Here is a 15,972-nt window from a genome sequence, read left to right on the forward strand (position 1 = left end):
CTGATGGAAGGACCATACAGTCCCTTGGGGCTACATAGTGCATGTAGTATATGTGTGTGTGTTTTGTGTCATTGTCTTTGTGTAACTTAAATATTTGTATTTGTATATTATATATTTGTATATTATATTATATATTTGTATATTATATTATATATTTGTATATTATATTATATGTTCGAAATTCCGACATTAGTCGGCCAGTTTGTGAAATGGCAGGTGATCCCTGACCAAAGTCCGGTTACAAAGGACATGATTCGGGATCATCGTCAAGTTGGCGTATTTTTTCACGATAATTATGTCCACGTTAGTTATGGCAACCCATCAAACCGTAGTCCCAATGAGGTAATCATTTTTTTCTCTAACATTTTGCAGAAAAACTGTTTACATATTTTTATAGTTTTTTCTCAAATTATACACTTTTTTTTCTCGTCGCATGGAGCTAATCCAATACAGCTGCTATATACAAGGCGAATACGACCTATTCTGCCGAACGAAAGGGGGTGATGGACGAGCCCAAATGGATCATGAAACACCCCACCAACCCTGTCCTACCACGAACCGTTTTCGAGTTATGCCGTATAATCGATTATGGGCAAAAAATGCGTTTGTGAAGTTTCTGAGCGACCTATACGCAAAATAAGCCCACATTTAGAAAGGGCAGAAAAATTCTATAAGATCACATCAATTTTATTGAAACATCTGAATTTTAATGGTGAGTTACAGGCACTGAAAGATTCACGAAGTTCAAAACCGAATTGTCGTCAAAAATTTTAATTGCCAATTCCGCAAACACCCTTCCAGCTACAATCGGTCAAATTTGCTGAAGTCTTTCGGAAGCTGGTAGAAGGGACAAGTTTTTGGCAAATTCGATCGATTGTGTTTGCAGAATATGAGATTAAAAATTTTGACGGCAATTAGATTTTGAACTTTCTGCCAGCGTTTCTTTTTCCGCTCACCATGAAAACCAGATATTTCGATGAAATTGCTGTCACCTTATAGCAGTTATTTCGTTCTTTCGAAATGCGTATAGGTCTTTTAGGAACTTCACAAATTCTAGTTTTTTCAGAGTGAAGGCATTTTTTTTTCCATAATCGATTATCCACCGTAACTGGAAAACGGTTTGAAATAGGTCAGTGTTTGTGGGTGTTTCATGATTTACACGGGGTCGTCTATCACCTCCTTCGTTTGGCATAATAGGTCGGATTCACCCTATATAGACATGCGTCATACGATAGCAATTAAAAACATTTATTTGGTTCCTAACGGACCGTTTCATATCGAACTTTGGCTTGGAATCTCCGGTCACTGCGCGAAATGGCCGGCGAAGTCCAAATCATTTCTGCAATTTGGACGTTGCCCAAAACTTTTGGCCAATTCGCAAAGTGGCCGGCCCCGTCACGAATTGGCCGCACTTCGGGCTTTGGTAGTAACATATTGACTAATTGGAAAATTTTATTTTTTTTCTGTAAGCATGGTTTAAAAATGATTGGTCGTGGGGTCCTGGATCCGCAGCTCATTTACAGATTACGTAAGTGAGTAGGCCTACTGTTCCAGATAACCCAAGTGGCCCACAACACGTTTTCAAACCAACAGAGTCGCCCTCACTCTCCTAAAGGTTTTGCACCCTTGCTTTAGTCCAACAGCAATTTACTTCTGCGAAGATTATAAAACAGGAAGGTATTTCGGTTCTTTTTTTTTTTTTTGCATTTAATCTTTGTTTCATGGTTCTGGCTTCAATGGCAGTATGGAAATAATTCTGCAAACATATGTATAAGACAAAAATCGGAAAATCGCTAGTAATCCACTGCAGGTAATTAAAGTAAACCTCCAAGTTTTACCACCGTAGAAACCACATCTAGTAAAAGGGATATAAACTGGTTGTTTCCGTCGGATTTGTTAGAGGATCGAAATAGAAGCATTGTACAGGACAGAGAGAGAGAGACTCCAAAACAAAGATCTCCACAAGCCCCTCACTGCCACAATCAGCGATGACAAATGTGTTCATTTCGGCTCCCATTCTCTCTCTATTTTTCTTTTACGATCCATAAAGTAGTATAGTTCACCACCAACACTCTATTTACTCTTTTGTCTAAGATTTTTGTCTAGTCATACAGATATATCTTTGGAATTTTGTTCGATGGAAAGTTTCTTTGAGTGGTAAATATCACTATGAACTTGATAGTGTATTCTGGATCTCAATACTTCCGAAACATTTATGAGCCACAAAAAAGTTAAAGATTCTCTGTGAGATGAAAATCTTAGTTTGTGTTTGAGTTGAGTTTTGATATCTTTTATTATTTTCGCACATAAAATGCTCGTATAAAGTAGTTTTTCGGACTGTTTCCACTCGTAGAAAACTGAATTTGTTAAAGTTATGTGGTCGCATTTGTGAAGTATAGTGTCAGCATATACCTATCAATGAGAAAGAGCAGACTCTCCAAGAAATTCCTTATTTTTGTCACGTATTATCGAATCGTGAATTGAATGATTTTAATTGACCTTTTGAAAAAAATGAAGCACCAAGAACTTAATCTACATTAGCCACCGATTCCAATAAAATACTAGTGACTACATACAACCAAATTTGTGTGTTTTGTGATGATTGTACAATGATCACAATTGTACATGTCACAAGCATTAAATAGCAATTTTCACCACCGGGATGTGGGAACTTCTTAAGGTCGATGAGATTGATGCCTATCGTACCAAAGGGTTCTCAGTGGTTTCATGAGTTTGACACTGACTCAGTAATTGATGGAGTCTTTTCGTCACCGTGATGCTAGTGGGAGAGAAATGGTGCTATTACGGAAGCCAACACATTTTTATCGAAGTTAATCCCCTCACAGAACGATTTGGCCACAAACTTCTCTGTGTGAGACATAGAAGAGAAACCAATCAGAGTCAGCAATAAACTCTTGCATGATTAGCCTTCCTATATTTAAACTGACCATGAGACGACTATCATTTGTTCAAATCAGGTTTCAGTGATTTGTAAGTATATGGAAGGGGGTAAACAAAATAAATCTAAATATTAATTAACCCTACGATTGTGTTCTGGTTGAACGAAGTTACCACAATTATCGATTACGTTTGTCTAAATGAATCTACAGTTATACCCCGGAGTTTCACGATAGTTTGGACCAATGACAGTCGAATTCGCGTAAGTCGGGGGTACAGTTTTCTGTAGAAAACATGTAAATATTAGGTAATTGGAGCCAAATTTTTGAAAGAACACACCTGTCTTTTTCTTTCTTACAATGGCTATAAAGATGGCATAAAATCTAACTTACGCTGTGACTGCAATCCGGTTTCGTAAAAAAAGACAGTGACAGTCATTCGTTAACCGATTTGAATGTTTTGACAACACCTTGGCCTATCGAAAGAAATGAGTTACTTGTGTTTGGAGACAAGAAAAAAAATTTTCGGCCATGAGTTGAATTAATTGAATGAATTTAATTGAAAGTTAACCAGATGCATTGTCATCAAAGAACATCACATTAAACAAATTATTTTTTGAACTAGCAATGGACTTTAGGCATGAAATTGTGACCTTTGTGTAAATATGGCAGATACCAAACAAAAAAAAGTATTGGATTCTATTTATAAATCCCGGCAAAGTTTTCATCTTTATATATACTGTAGTCCCTCAAAAATCAGTGTAATTTCATCCGATATCGCGTTCTGATCATTTTTTGTCGCACCAAGGTCATTTTCTGCACACGAGAGCTAATTAAACCGGGACCTACAGTTTATTGCTAATTCCGAACTGCAGTTTTTTTATACTTTGATGTGGGACGATCTGCGGCAGAATGTTTTGCTGTGGTCATTTCACCGTTTCTGTGGTACTCTTGTGTCAAGAAAGTTTCTGACAAGGACGAACCGGGTATCGAACTCACAACACCTCTAAACATCATTTGGTACTTCAGGCGAGTATCTTATCGACCTAGGCTACCGCACCCTATCACGTTCTGATCGAATAAAACTGTTCTTACTTGATTATCACTTAATAATTATCCCGGCAATAATCCCGTGAAAATCATTGAATTTCAGAAATGTGTATTTTTCACAGAAAATCGCGTAACTCGGGGTAGCGCAAGTCGGGGTATTACTGTATTTGTTAATGGAAACCTCCCAATTATGAGATAAGACTTAAAATCAACATTATAGTAAGTTAAAACAACAATCGTTTCAATCAAACGACTGAACATTTTCAATTTACAAGGTAAAAGATGTTTGATCTCTCCAACCTAGATCCGCATTTATGCAGAATGAAGTTCGGTGACGTTGTGTTAACAATATTTTGTCTGTTATGTTACAGAGCTGTTACATTCCTGCGTTCTTGGTTTCGGATGTTTGTCACAGACCTCTGAGCCTTCTAGAATAAATACCAGAGTGCTGAGCAAATACATTGTGGACGGCAGCTGCCACGCGCGTTTGAAATTCTAGCAGTAACGGATGAGAGTGCACATACGGGGATTTTATAACCGTGAAACTTTAAATTCAGTATCTCACTTTACAAAGATTGTTGGAAAGGGTACGTTGCAAAAAATAAAATCTAGTTTATATTTTATTCTTTTTCCTGTTCTTTTGGTCTAATAGATTTTTTCCGTATCGATCTAGATTTATTCTTGTTTGTTGTTGGCGCCTTTAAGTAAATATACATGTATGTATAAACGCGCACACACACACACACACACAAAAGAAACCTCCGTCTCCAGCTGGTTTTTGTCCAAAAAAAAACTTTCAACATTTTTTTTTCACACACTCAATTATCTTTTTATTTTACTTCTCGTAATTATGTAAATTAGGTAGTTAGGGTGTTTTGTTGTTTGTTTTTTTGTTGAAAAAAGCTTTGTTTTGCATGTTTAAATGTGTGTGTGTGTGTGTGTGTATATATATACTTCGTTTTTTCTTTATTTTGTGTCAGCGGATAATGCTTAACATTCATAAACATTATTCATGCAAGAAAACATAAGCTTGTACTTAGCATGTGAAAAATAACACGTGGAATGAATCATACATACAACCGTGAAAAATAACAGAAAAGTGAAAAAAAAAAAATTCGAGCCTATATATATTTTTATACATTTAAATGTGCGTTTGCTTATAGAAATGTGTAAAAACTACTGGAATGATTCAAGGATACTTGAAGTTTATTGATGAATAATTGATATTCTTCTAATTTACTATTAGCAAAATAGTAATATTTGTTATTTAATATAAAATATGAATATATGAATATTGTTGATCTTTTATATGGATATAGGATGTTTCACGAAGAGTGCCCGAAAGGGTTGAAACTTTCATGTTTGATTCTAAAATTGAACAAAAAAAAATTTTGAAAACGATATTTGTCATTTTCCAAGAATATCTTCGTTTTCTTTTCAAGAGTTGGTCATTTTATCACGTAAAAATTGGCAAAAATTGAAAATGACAATCACCGCTATATCTTTACGAGTATTCATTCAAATGTTATGGGGTAAATTTCTTTCTATACAACAGAGAGAGAGAGAGAGGTGCAAATTTTATTCATTCATTTTGTTGATTGGAGACCTCTTATAGAGGTATTATTATTTTCAATTTTTACCAATCGGCATTTGACTTGAATGAATTTATCATTGCTGAATTTTCCTTGCTGGTAGTTTTATTTTCTATTCTTATATCATTTAGTTCTTTTAGATTTTCATATGTAAGACCTATATCATCATTATAAATATTTTCCCGTGTGAAAATATACTGAATTAATTGAGCTTATCATAGAATATTTATTTCTAACAGGCACTCTTTGTAAAATACTCTTTGTAATTACTGAAAATATGGTGAAATCATAATTTTGGGGATTTGAAAAGTTTTTGTGATTGTAAAACAGATTTCTCTCTATAGATAGCATTTTTCGTATACTGAAAAAATTGCATATATATACAGTCGATCCTGCTTATAATTTTTGTTTCAAGAAACCGTAACTAAAAACGTTATAAGCGGAAAATGTTCATAAGAATTATAATAGTTTTACCACTACCTCCTATATACGTAAAAAAAGGTATGCTTAGTGTAATGGTATTACACTAAGCATACCTTTTTTTACGTCTTTTTCAATTTATTAACAGCCATTACGAAACATATAGGGATTTGATAAGAAGCAATTATTTGTTATTCCATTAAATATTTAAGTGTATTGTAATACGGGATATATATATATATATATATATATTAGAGAAAAAAAGAAGAAATATAAAAAAAAAATCTCTCTCTCTCTTAACACTGTGAGTGATGTACAATGCATCTTTTGCACCTGGGTTTTTTTTTAAAATCCATCGTAGATGATTGTTTTTTTTTTCTCTTGCCAAAGTTAAACTGTAACAGTCAAGTTTCATCACATTTCACAATCGCACAGCACATTTTCTTGTCTTTTCACAAAATATCGAAAGTTTCCAGTCCTTCAATTGCTTCTGCAAACGTTGCAACTGGTGGTGACTGTGGTTATCATCTACAAATTTAAGAATTTTTATTTTTCCCTCTAAACTTGGTGCTTTTTTTCCTAAATTGCTCTGAGACATTTTGACTCGAACTAACGCTTTTACTGCTTCATTTTCCGAAATTTCAAAGGTCATGAAAACATGTTATTGGCTGTTCGGTGAAGAATTAAATTCCAAGAAGAACAGTTGGGAAATCCGATTTTTCTTATCTAAAAAAGTCGCTTTTAAATGCTACTTGATGCTGGCGTCTGAAAAATCTGTCAAGTTTTTTGTTTTGTGTCTATTTCACACTTATGCGGCTTGGTTTTGTATCAATAGATTGAGAAGTGGATGAGAAAGACCGACTTTTATTCGTTTGCTATATGCAGTCGTCTATAACACCACTATGAGAAGACTCATTTTTTGGAATCGATCTAATGTGGCAAATTTGAGTAAGACTACAAAGAAAAAAAGTAACCTCTTCTGAGAACTTTTTATAGTTCTTATGTGTTAGACTCCCTATTCAGAGACATAACTTCGATCAATCTTGTGTATTTGAACAGTGGTAAGAGCAGTTATGCTCGGCACACTATTGTTGGATAAAGTGAGAGAACAAGAAAAAATGTTTCCATGAAAAAATCCAAGAATCCAAAAAAAGAAACGTTCTCTTCAGTCGATTGTACATGCGGAAAAATAATGATTCAAATTATTCAAATTTCAAATAGACATAAAAGAAAAGCCCTATCTCGGGTTTTCACGCAATGGTAAATCGCTAGCACACACATAATCACCATTTTCGTTTTTTTGCATGAAAAAAAAGGTAAAAATACGATTATTTCATGGGAGGAAGAAAGCCCGATGTAACTTTTTTGAACGTTGTTATCGGGAATAGCATAAAATTTAGAAGCTGTATCCGAGAAAAGTTAACATTATCAATATAGGAGACCGTCGTAAGACAGGTTAGTTTTACCCTACTGTTGGGTATTTTGCCTTTGCGTATAGGGTGGGGCTTCAGCATGGCATTGCCGTTATGTAACGCTAATCCCTGCGGTTGAGGGCTATAGATCTGTATCTATAGCAAAAACCACACTACGGACATTAAGAGGGGTGACACCCCCTCCTCCCGAATCAGACCTGGCACTCGACCACGACCTCCTATATAACCTAGGTTATCTAGGTGGTCGTGACTCGACTCGGGGATTATTCCTGTTTCGCCTTGCCAAGTATCATACTGATCAGGACTGCAGCGTCTGAAACCTGTATACCTTCAGGTGTATCAGAGGTGCACCAATGAGGTTATCAACGTAGAAGAAAAGTCAAATTCACGAAAATTAGTCGCACTAAGTGGGAACGACTGTATATATATATCCGTTACATTAAAAATGAAAAGAACGTTTGCAAGATTATTACCAACTACGTGATATTGATGAAATATAATAAATAAAGTGTGTTAATATGAATCAACCATATATTTCACCTGGTTTGTTTCATCAAGTTTCCGTATGAGTGTAAGTGGACGCTTAAAATCTCAATAAATTTACACAATCAAAATGTCAGACGCACACAATTCAGATAATGTTTTAAGAATGAATATTTTATTTATTGTATCCTTATGAGGAATAGTTATGTAAAATATTAATTTACTGAATTGTATTATATTTTTGTTTCAAACATCAATGAACTCAAAACGAAATACAAAATCGAAGACTGCTCTTTAAGTTTTCCACTGATTGTGGTTTTCCAGTGATGTGAAGTATTTTTGGATGGGTAAATATTAAATATCCAGGAATACAACCATATTCATACATTCTTGAAAAGCCACGTCGAATGATGACGCCTCACATATAGTCTCGAATTTACGGCGGACACGTTGTCTACAACTGTGTGAGTGAAATGTCCTTAGACTTTAACGGATTTGAAAATCTAAAAGATTAATGGTGTGTTTGAGAACAAATTTTCATACGCTCATCATTCTGCGTGAAGGAATGTGTTCATTATAGAGGGATTTTGCAAAGCTGCAAATGTTTAAGCTCAAGCAGAAACCAATGCTAATAACCATGAGGAAATCTATCGCATCTATGGTGTGCGTGAGTTTTAAGAAGATCTTTATAATAAATAAACTTATAGTAAAGACTAATTACATCGTATGTAACGATGATGATGATATGCATACATTTTCAAATAATAGTAGTGTTGAAATGCAGAACACCGTTTTCACAGCGAGTGAATAAGGGGAAGTAATTAACGATTGCATCAAAGTTTATCAAATTATGGAAATGATCGAAATAATTTTTTTTTGAACTGCCTAGAATATTTTAAAAAATCTAATATGACTACTTGATATTCGAAAGTTCATAAGTGGGAAATTTAGACTACACAATAGTATAAGTAAATAATTTTATATATGTATACGTGGGAAAGCAGTGAAATAACGAATTATTTTTTCTCTTAAAACTGCATATACAAGAAAATGTGTATCTTATCTACCGATTTGAATTAACGACATTATCAAACGAGTGTGCGCATACGCAGGCAGTATACCTGTACATTTTGAGAGTTGAGATTTAGGCAAGGAAGAGGATCTGGCTTATCCAGATCATTGTCTGGTGTAGATGCAAATATTGTGAATGTTCTCGACAATCATACTAATATTCCCAGAGTGCCGCTGTGCATTCGTGTGATCGTAGTGGTGGTCTCGTTCACGAAGGCTTGTATTCTATCCCCGCAAGTAGCGCAGTAGGGGGTGGCTGAAATTGGTTTATCACAACTTTATATTTACTACATTATAATTATATCACCCTAAAAATGTAGTTACAGTATAAACAAAGATAACGTATTCCAAAATGGGCAATGCGTGAATTAATGTGACTTTTCTTATAGGAATTCGCTTCACACAGAATTGGGAAAAATAATAAAAATTTAATGCAAGCACACATTATTTATAACTCAATGATTTTTTTTGGTAAATTTTAAGCTACGATAATTCAAAAAAAATTTCTCATCACATTCTTAATTCTTTCCTTTTTCATCATTTTTGTTTGATTGAAGAGTTTTGTTCAAAAGTATTTACATAGCACTTTTTATTTTATTCCCTTGAGTCAATCAATACAGATTTAAATTAGATATCTTTTTTTTAAACTCATAAAATGTCTTCCCAGTTGTTGTGTGCATAAAAAACTAGGTTGTCACTCCTAAACGGAAAATAAAACGTTATAGCAACTGACGCATCAGAATAATTACAACAATACTTATGTCAAACCCATATCAACTCAAATTTAAAAAAACTATTGTTACGATGGAGTATCATCATATTTGAGCTCCATATTAAAAAATAATAATTACATAAATATTGCAAAAATATATGATGAACAAACGTTACTTCTACACTTTAAAAAATAAAACAAATTTTTTTTTAAGATGATAGGAAATTTCTTGGATAGAAATGTATAAAAATATTGTTTCGAATCATGTTATATTTCTAATTTGCGTATAGCAATTTGTAAAGACATTATTACAACGCAATGAAAAAGAATGATCGTATTTCACTGAAAATTTCCGCTTATGATGAAACGTGATCTACGGCTACTGATGAGATCATATTTTTGAAATAATATGAAAATTAATGTCATTCTTCGATCTGAAGCTCCCTCAGGCACCTTTCCTGGGAACCATGTATATTTATTCCCAACTTATGAAATGAAATTGAAAACCATTCTGCTGTGGAACGAATGTATTTTAATGTAATAATGTCTCATCTTGTATGATTTTCTAAGAAACTCTGCCTTTAGTTAGATATCATACATTACACAGCAGTGATTCTCAATGGCTGCAACTCATTCCTTTTTCATGTACGATCGAAATTATTATGTGAAAGAAATATCATTGGAAAAAAATGTATTGTGTCTGTCTTTTGATAGACATAGATACAGAAAGAATCAACCGATTTCAAAATTATACATTTTTTTAAAAATGAATGATGATAATGATAAGTAATACACGAATATAAAAAGGAAAAGTCCAACTTTTAGATAATTAACAATTAATGGCACTAATGTGTAGTTTATGAAGCACTTTTGGTGAAGAAGTAAAATGGCTCTGTAGTTAAAGCCAGGTTTTTTCCTAGGAGCAGGTTTCTACAGCGCGCAGCGTGAAAACGCTGATTGGTAAAAAAAAACCTGAATTTCAGGTTATTAACCAATCAGCATTTTTACGTTGCACACGGCTCAGAAATTCTACTCATAGGAAAACCCGGCTTAACAGAAAGCTTTCTGTGTTCTTTCGTTTGTACCATGTCAGCCGGTGATCACCATTCAGAGTATCCCTGAGCTTACTATTTGGTGTGTGTTTAGAAAACAATGCGTTAAAAGCCATAGAAATTGTATATTTTACAAGTTCCAAACAGCTTGGCGATGAGCTAAAGCGACTGAAATACAGCCTTCACATGCTAGAAGTTATGGAGGTGAAGAGTTTTTGCACCTTAAACTTCCATTGGAACATATTTCGTAAGATTTTTCACATTGCCTTGTCATTATACGTGTAACTACAGGAATTCATATCGAACATCTGTAAAAAAATTTTAACGTTTATATTACTTATAATTCTGTGTTGTTAATTTGAAAAACCCTTTCGTATCGGATAATTTTTTCTGAATCACCCTGTATATTAGATTCCAAATAGTAGATAAACATTTCTAATGGATTTGAATTTCAACAAATACGAACCATATTGTTCAATCCTTTGCGTGTTGCAGGTCTGACAGTTTCGTACAAAAACAATTCAATAACATCGCTAAAGCTCAAGGAAAACCAGAAATTTCCATATATTTTACATTATCTGGAGCCATAATTTTCACGTTATTCAGCTCAAAAGCATTTATTTTTGGTATAACCGCTGTTACACAAGGTTTATATTTTATACGTGTATGATATTTCCACATCGCATCTGTGTGATTTCTTATCCCATCTTGTTCACCTAAGTCTGTTTGGTATCAGTAAGAGCAGGTGATCCAAATGTTTGTGACGTAGAAGTGCGTTTTGTCAGCTTGTCCCGCAAGGCCAATTTGCACTAATGGTTCTTCGATCTCCTCACAATGTATCGAGCGTTCAAACAGCAAAAGACACTGACCAATCACAACCTCTCTAGGGAACCATTAGCATTTTCGCTGTCAAGCTCGATACGTCTGGAGGAAGGAAATGTTTATTTCCTATCTGCTTACACTCATCTCACCAAGAACCAAACATATAATTAGTGTTAAATATTGAAATAATTTTCAGCAACGTGATTTGATTCCGTTTACTGGATGGTGTTTTATACGTACGATAAAACAGGATAATGCTGATGTGTTTTTAAATCAATCGGTTTGTTTTCTAGAACTTCCATCTCTTTCATTCGTTTCAGTAATTCTTTCGAATTCTTATATAAATCTTCCATTTTTTACTGTCTGTTTTCTTTGATGCAAGTGCATTGATGATATTCTTAGTTTATTTCGTAAGACCTTTTTTGTATTCTAGAATGAATTCTCCAGGAGTTCTACTCCTTGGTGAAAAACGGAGGGGGGGGGGGAGAGATCAAATCTAATCAAAGTGGAATGATGTTATTCAAAGTGTTTTCGTGAAGGTACTTAGTTTCACTGACATCGCATTTGAGACACGCTTCTTGGGATTACATACCGGCAATCTCGCGAAACATGCAAGAGTATCTAACAGATAAGATTGAAACATCAATACCAGGGACGCGCGCACGTGACATGCTGAAATCCGTACTGGATTTACAGTGGTAAAAAAATTTCATTTCTTTCTGATTCCTTGCACTCGGTAAGCAGCACCGAATGTTCTTCTCCACTGTATTACTCTATTACATATATATATATATATATTTTATATTGCCAAACTAAGTTTATTTCTTTTAAAAATGGTGAACAGGCCGCCCTTACCAGACGCGGGAAATGGTGCGGGAAAAAAACGGGCCAGAGGCGTGTTAACAGGACCGCAACTATAGATTCCCATTGCCTCATCGTGTTGACGATATATGTGGGAGAGGGGAATCGGGCATTCAAAAGTTGATTATTACAAAATATACAGAAATGCTGAAAAATATCCCCGCAAAACCTCTCGAAAACAGTTATTATAAAAGTTACCCGTAAAAGAATTCTCGATTTCCCTTATTTAATCAACAATTCTTTTATCTCTGAGGTTTCCCATTATAAATACCTGGGCGTTATAATCTCTGCGATCTCCGCTGGAATCTTAACGTTGACTATATTTCTCGTACACGTCTCCAAAAACACTTTTCCCTTCGTCGTAATCTGAAAAACTCCAGCCGTTATGTCCGTCACCGGTGCTTCCAGAGTTATATCCTCCCTGTTCTCTTTTATATCTGTGAAACTCCCTCATACACAAACCAACATAGACAAATCTATCCCAAATAAGTCCACACGCTTCGTTTTTGACTGCTGGTCTCCATTTCGGAGCTCAAGCGCCAACTCAATACCCAACCGCTTTTCTCTCTTAGACCTATCTCTCGATTAACTTTTTTTTTTTCAAAATCCAAGCTTTTTTTAATATCGACACTTCCCACATTCACCCTAACATTTTTCTATTAGACTCAACAATTCCGAAAAATTACAGCCCATATTTGCTTTTTCAGATTGTCATAAATTTCGTTTCTTCCCAAAAACTATTATTGACTGAAACAACCTCCCACCAAATATTTTAGATTTTACTACGATTTCCGAATTTTCTTGTAACATCAATCATCATTTTTTTCATATTTAACCACCGCATCCTCTTGTATAGGTCTCGGCCGAGCAATATTGAATAAATAAATAAAAACAATTATAGTTGCATCTATATGTAAATTAAGAAACAAAAAAATTCGAATTGGAAAAAAGATTAAAAGGAGATGAGAGAAATATATATAATTCCAAAACCAATTTCAATTATAACCTAATGAAAGAAATTGTCTAAGAACTAATGAAAATTGAAAATCAATGAATTGAAAATAAAAGAAAAATAATTGATAATTGACATAGATAATTCCAGCACCCATGAAAATTCCGAATTAATAGTAGAAATAATTACAAAATTGATAAAAATTCACATAAATGAAAGAAATATTTTTAAAATTCTGATGAAAATTCAGAATTAATAAAATAAAGAATTCCAGAAATAAAAATGTAGGTTTTCTAAATTGATGAAAATTCAGAATTCTGGAATGGATGGAAATGCAGAATTTATGAAAAACAAAATCCAGAATTGAGATGAAAAAAAGAAATTCCAGAATTTATGAAAATAATAATTATTATCGTAAGTGCGGGGCCTTCCAAAGCAATTTTGATTTATGCGTAAATTAAGACCAGCATAATGTTGATTCTTGAATAGAGCCTTAAAGATCTCATACCTTTTAATATGGCCAAAAAGCCTCAGAAACTATGCTCTAGTACACGGGGTACACGACGTTTTCAGTCTGCTGGCCAGATTTCAGGTATTCCTGCCGTTCGCGGGCAAAATTGTATATATAGAGTGACCATATGACCTGTATTTTGCGGGATATTCCTATAATTTTGGCCGTTTTATCTTTTTTAAAAATGGTCCAGTTTTTTCCCTATTTTCAACAAGGGCCTTTGAAGAATGTAGATTATTTTCGTCACTTATAAATTATATTATGATAATTATCCTCATGTGTGTGTGTGAATTATATTCATATAGATATATTAATCTCATATTTGTCAAACCCATCATCCTCCGCGATTGGCGATTTTTCAGCAATTTTAGCGATATTTGGCAATTTTACTTGTCTTTGATAATGCTTTCCGTTGTAAAAGAAAACTTTACAAAGAAAACTGATTCAAAATGAAGTAAACTCTTTAGTTCACCAAATAACACAACACAATTGAGATTTATTCATAAATATTTTATTGATGAAAATAATTCAATTGTTTTAATTTTTTTTTAATTTAAATTTTAAATTAATTTTAAATAATATAGAGTCGATGATATTTCAATCTTCTACTTCATTTGATGAACTGATCAGTTTTCTTCATTTTCAATGAATTTTTATTCTGTTACATTGAAGTCACACACATGCCAATTTATATCGCACAAGGTGTTGAAAATACATTTTTGTTTCTTAAAATTTGAAAAGTTTGCGTAAAAATAAACATTAAAAATATATAACGCATTGTGGTGACATAGCATAGCATATACAATCGAAACTACGTGTATCGAATTAGAAATAAATCAATAGTTAAATAGTATTTTTGATGATATTCTTACTAGAGAACAGTTTTTGTATCTTCGTGACCATATTAAAAGGCATGAAAATACCCCGAAATGTATCTCGGGGAGCACCGAGATGCTAGTGAACAATTTATCTGAAACTGTTCAATCTAAGGGTGCGAACATAGTGCACGCTGGTTTCCGATAAAGCCACGCCGTTACGGGTGTGTTAAAAAACCTGAATTTCAAGTTTTTTAACCAATCCGTAACAGGGCGGATTTGCAGAATAAGAAACCAGCGTGCACTATGTTAACACCCTAACTCGGGAAGTGCCCGAGATGTCAGTCTCTGATTTTGACAAAAGTGGCATCATTAGAAAAGTCTCGTCGTGGGTAGTGAAAAAGTCGATGGAACTACCCGTCATAGTTGCACCGTTTTTCGAGATGAAGGCCAATTTTTCTCAACAATATACAGGGTGCATAGCTAATTCTTCAAACCGCAAAGCATTGGTGAACCGTTGATCCTAAAGGCACACTTCCAATTAGAAAAAAGTATTCACTCACACGCAAATAACGTGTAGACCTCAGATAAGTCATTCATATTGCAAGGGGGTTGTATAGCTATTGTAATAAAAAAATAACTTTTATACGGACACCCATTCGGAAAAAACAAGGCCCAGGCTCTGTTCCTTCCGACATATTAGCCCTTCACCCATGTGGGTTGAACCAAGCTGTGGAGGATACGGACACCCGGTCCACGAAAACCCAATTAGAAAATTATTTCTCTGTCTCTCCCCTGAGGCCAATAAAAAAATTCATGTTTCTAAGTGCAATATATGGCTAAGATATTTGAATTTTAAAAAAAATCGCTGAAAAGGTGGGAATAAACACAATAATTGCATAAGTTAAAGAAGCGTTCTCCGTTTATGCTGTGTCTCTGAATGTATCTCTCTACGTCTCTGAAATGGTACAACTCTGACTGGCAGTTAAATTTACTTTTTTACTACTTGTTACTTTTGCGAAAATCGGTGACTGGCACCTCGTGCACTTCCCTAGTCAGACCTACTTCTCAAAACTCTAATTCGAATCAATTCAACTGTATTCACATTTCTCAAATTTTCTCCAATAGGGTATATTCATTCTTTAACAAAGTATTAATTCTTAGTCTATATTAGGAATTAATATAATATTTACGAAACGCATTGAGTACTTACTTTTTCTATTGAAAAAAAAAACAAAAAAAAAACTCATGCTTCGTTTTTTTGTTCTGTTATTTTTAATAAAGTGGGATCTTCAAAATTT

At 34.1% G+C, this 15,972-nt stretch overlaps 1 protein-coding gene across 3 annotated transcripts in view; it reads left to right on the top strand.

The window, feature by feature from the left end:
- Positions 1–15,972, top strand: part of LOC149085632 (glutamate receptor ionotropic, kainate 2-like) — a 185,678-nt gene that overhangs the window by 33,346 nt on the left and 136,360 nt on the right. The window lies entirely within an intron of this gene.

The sequence above is a fragment of the Pholcus phalangioides genome, unplaced genomic scaffold, assembly GCF_987345545.1.
Source record: "Pholcus phalangioides strain wild (caught in Gottingen) unplaced genomic scaffold, Ppha-v1.0 ptg000007l_1, whole genome shotgun sequence".
Lineage (NCBI taxonomy): Eukaryota > Metazoa > Arthropoda > Arachnida > Araneae > Pholcidae > Pholcus > Pholcus phalangioides.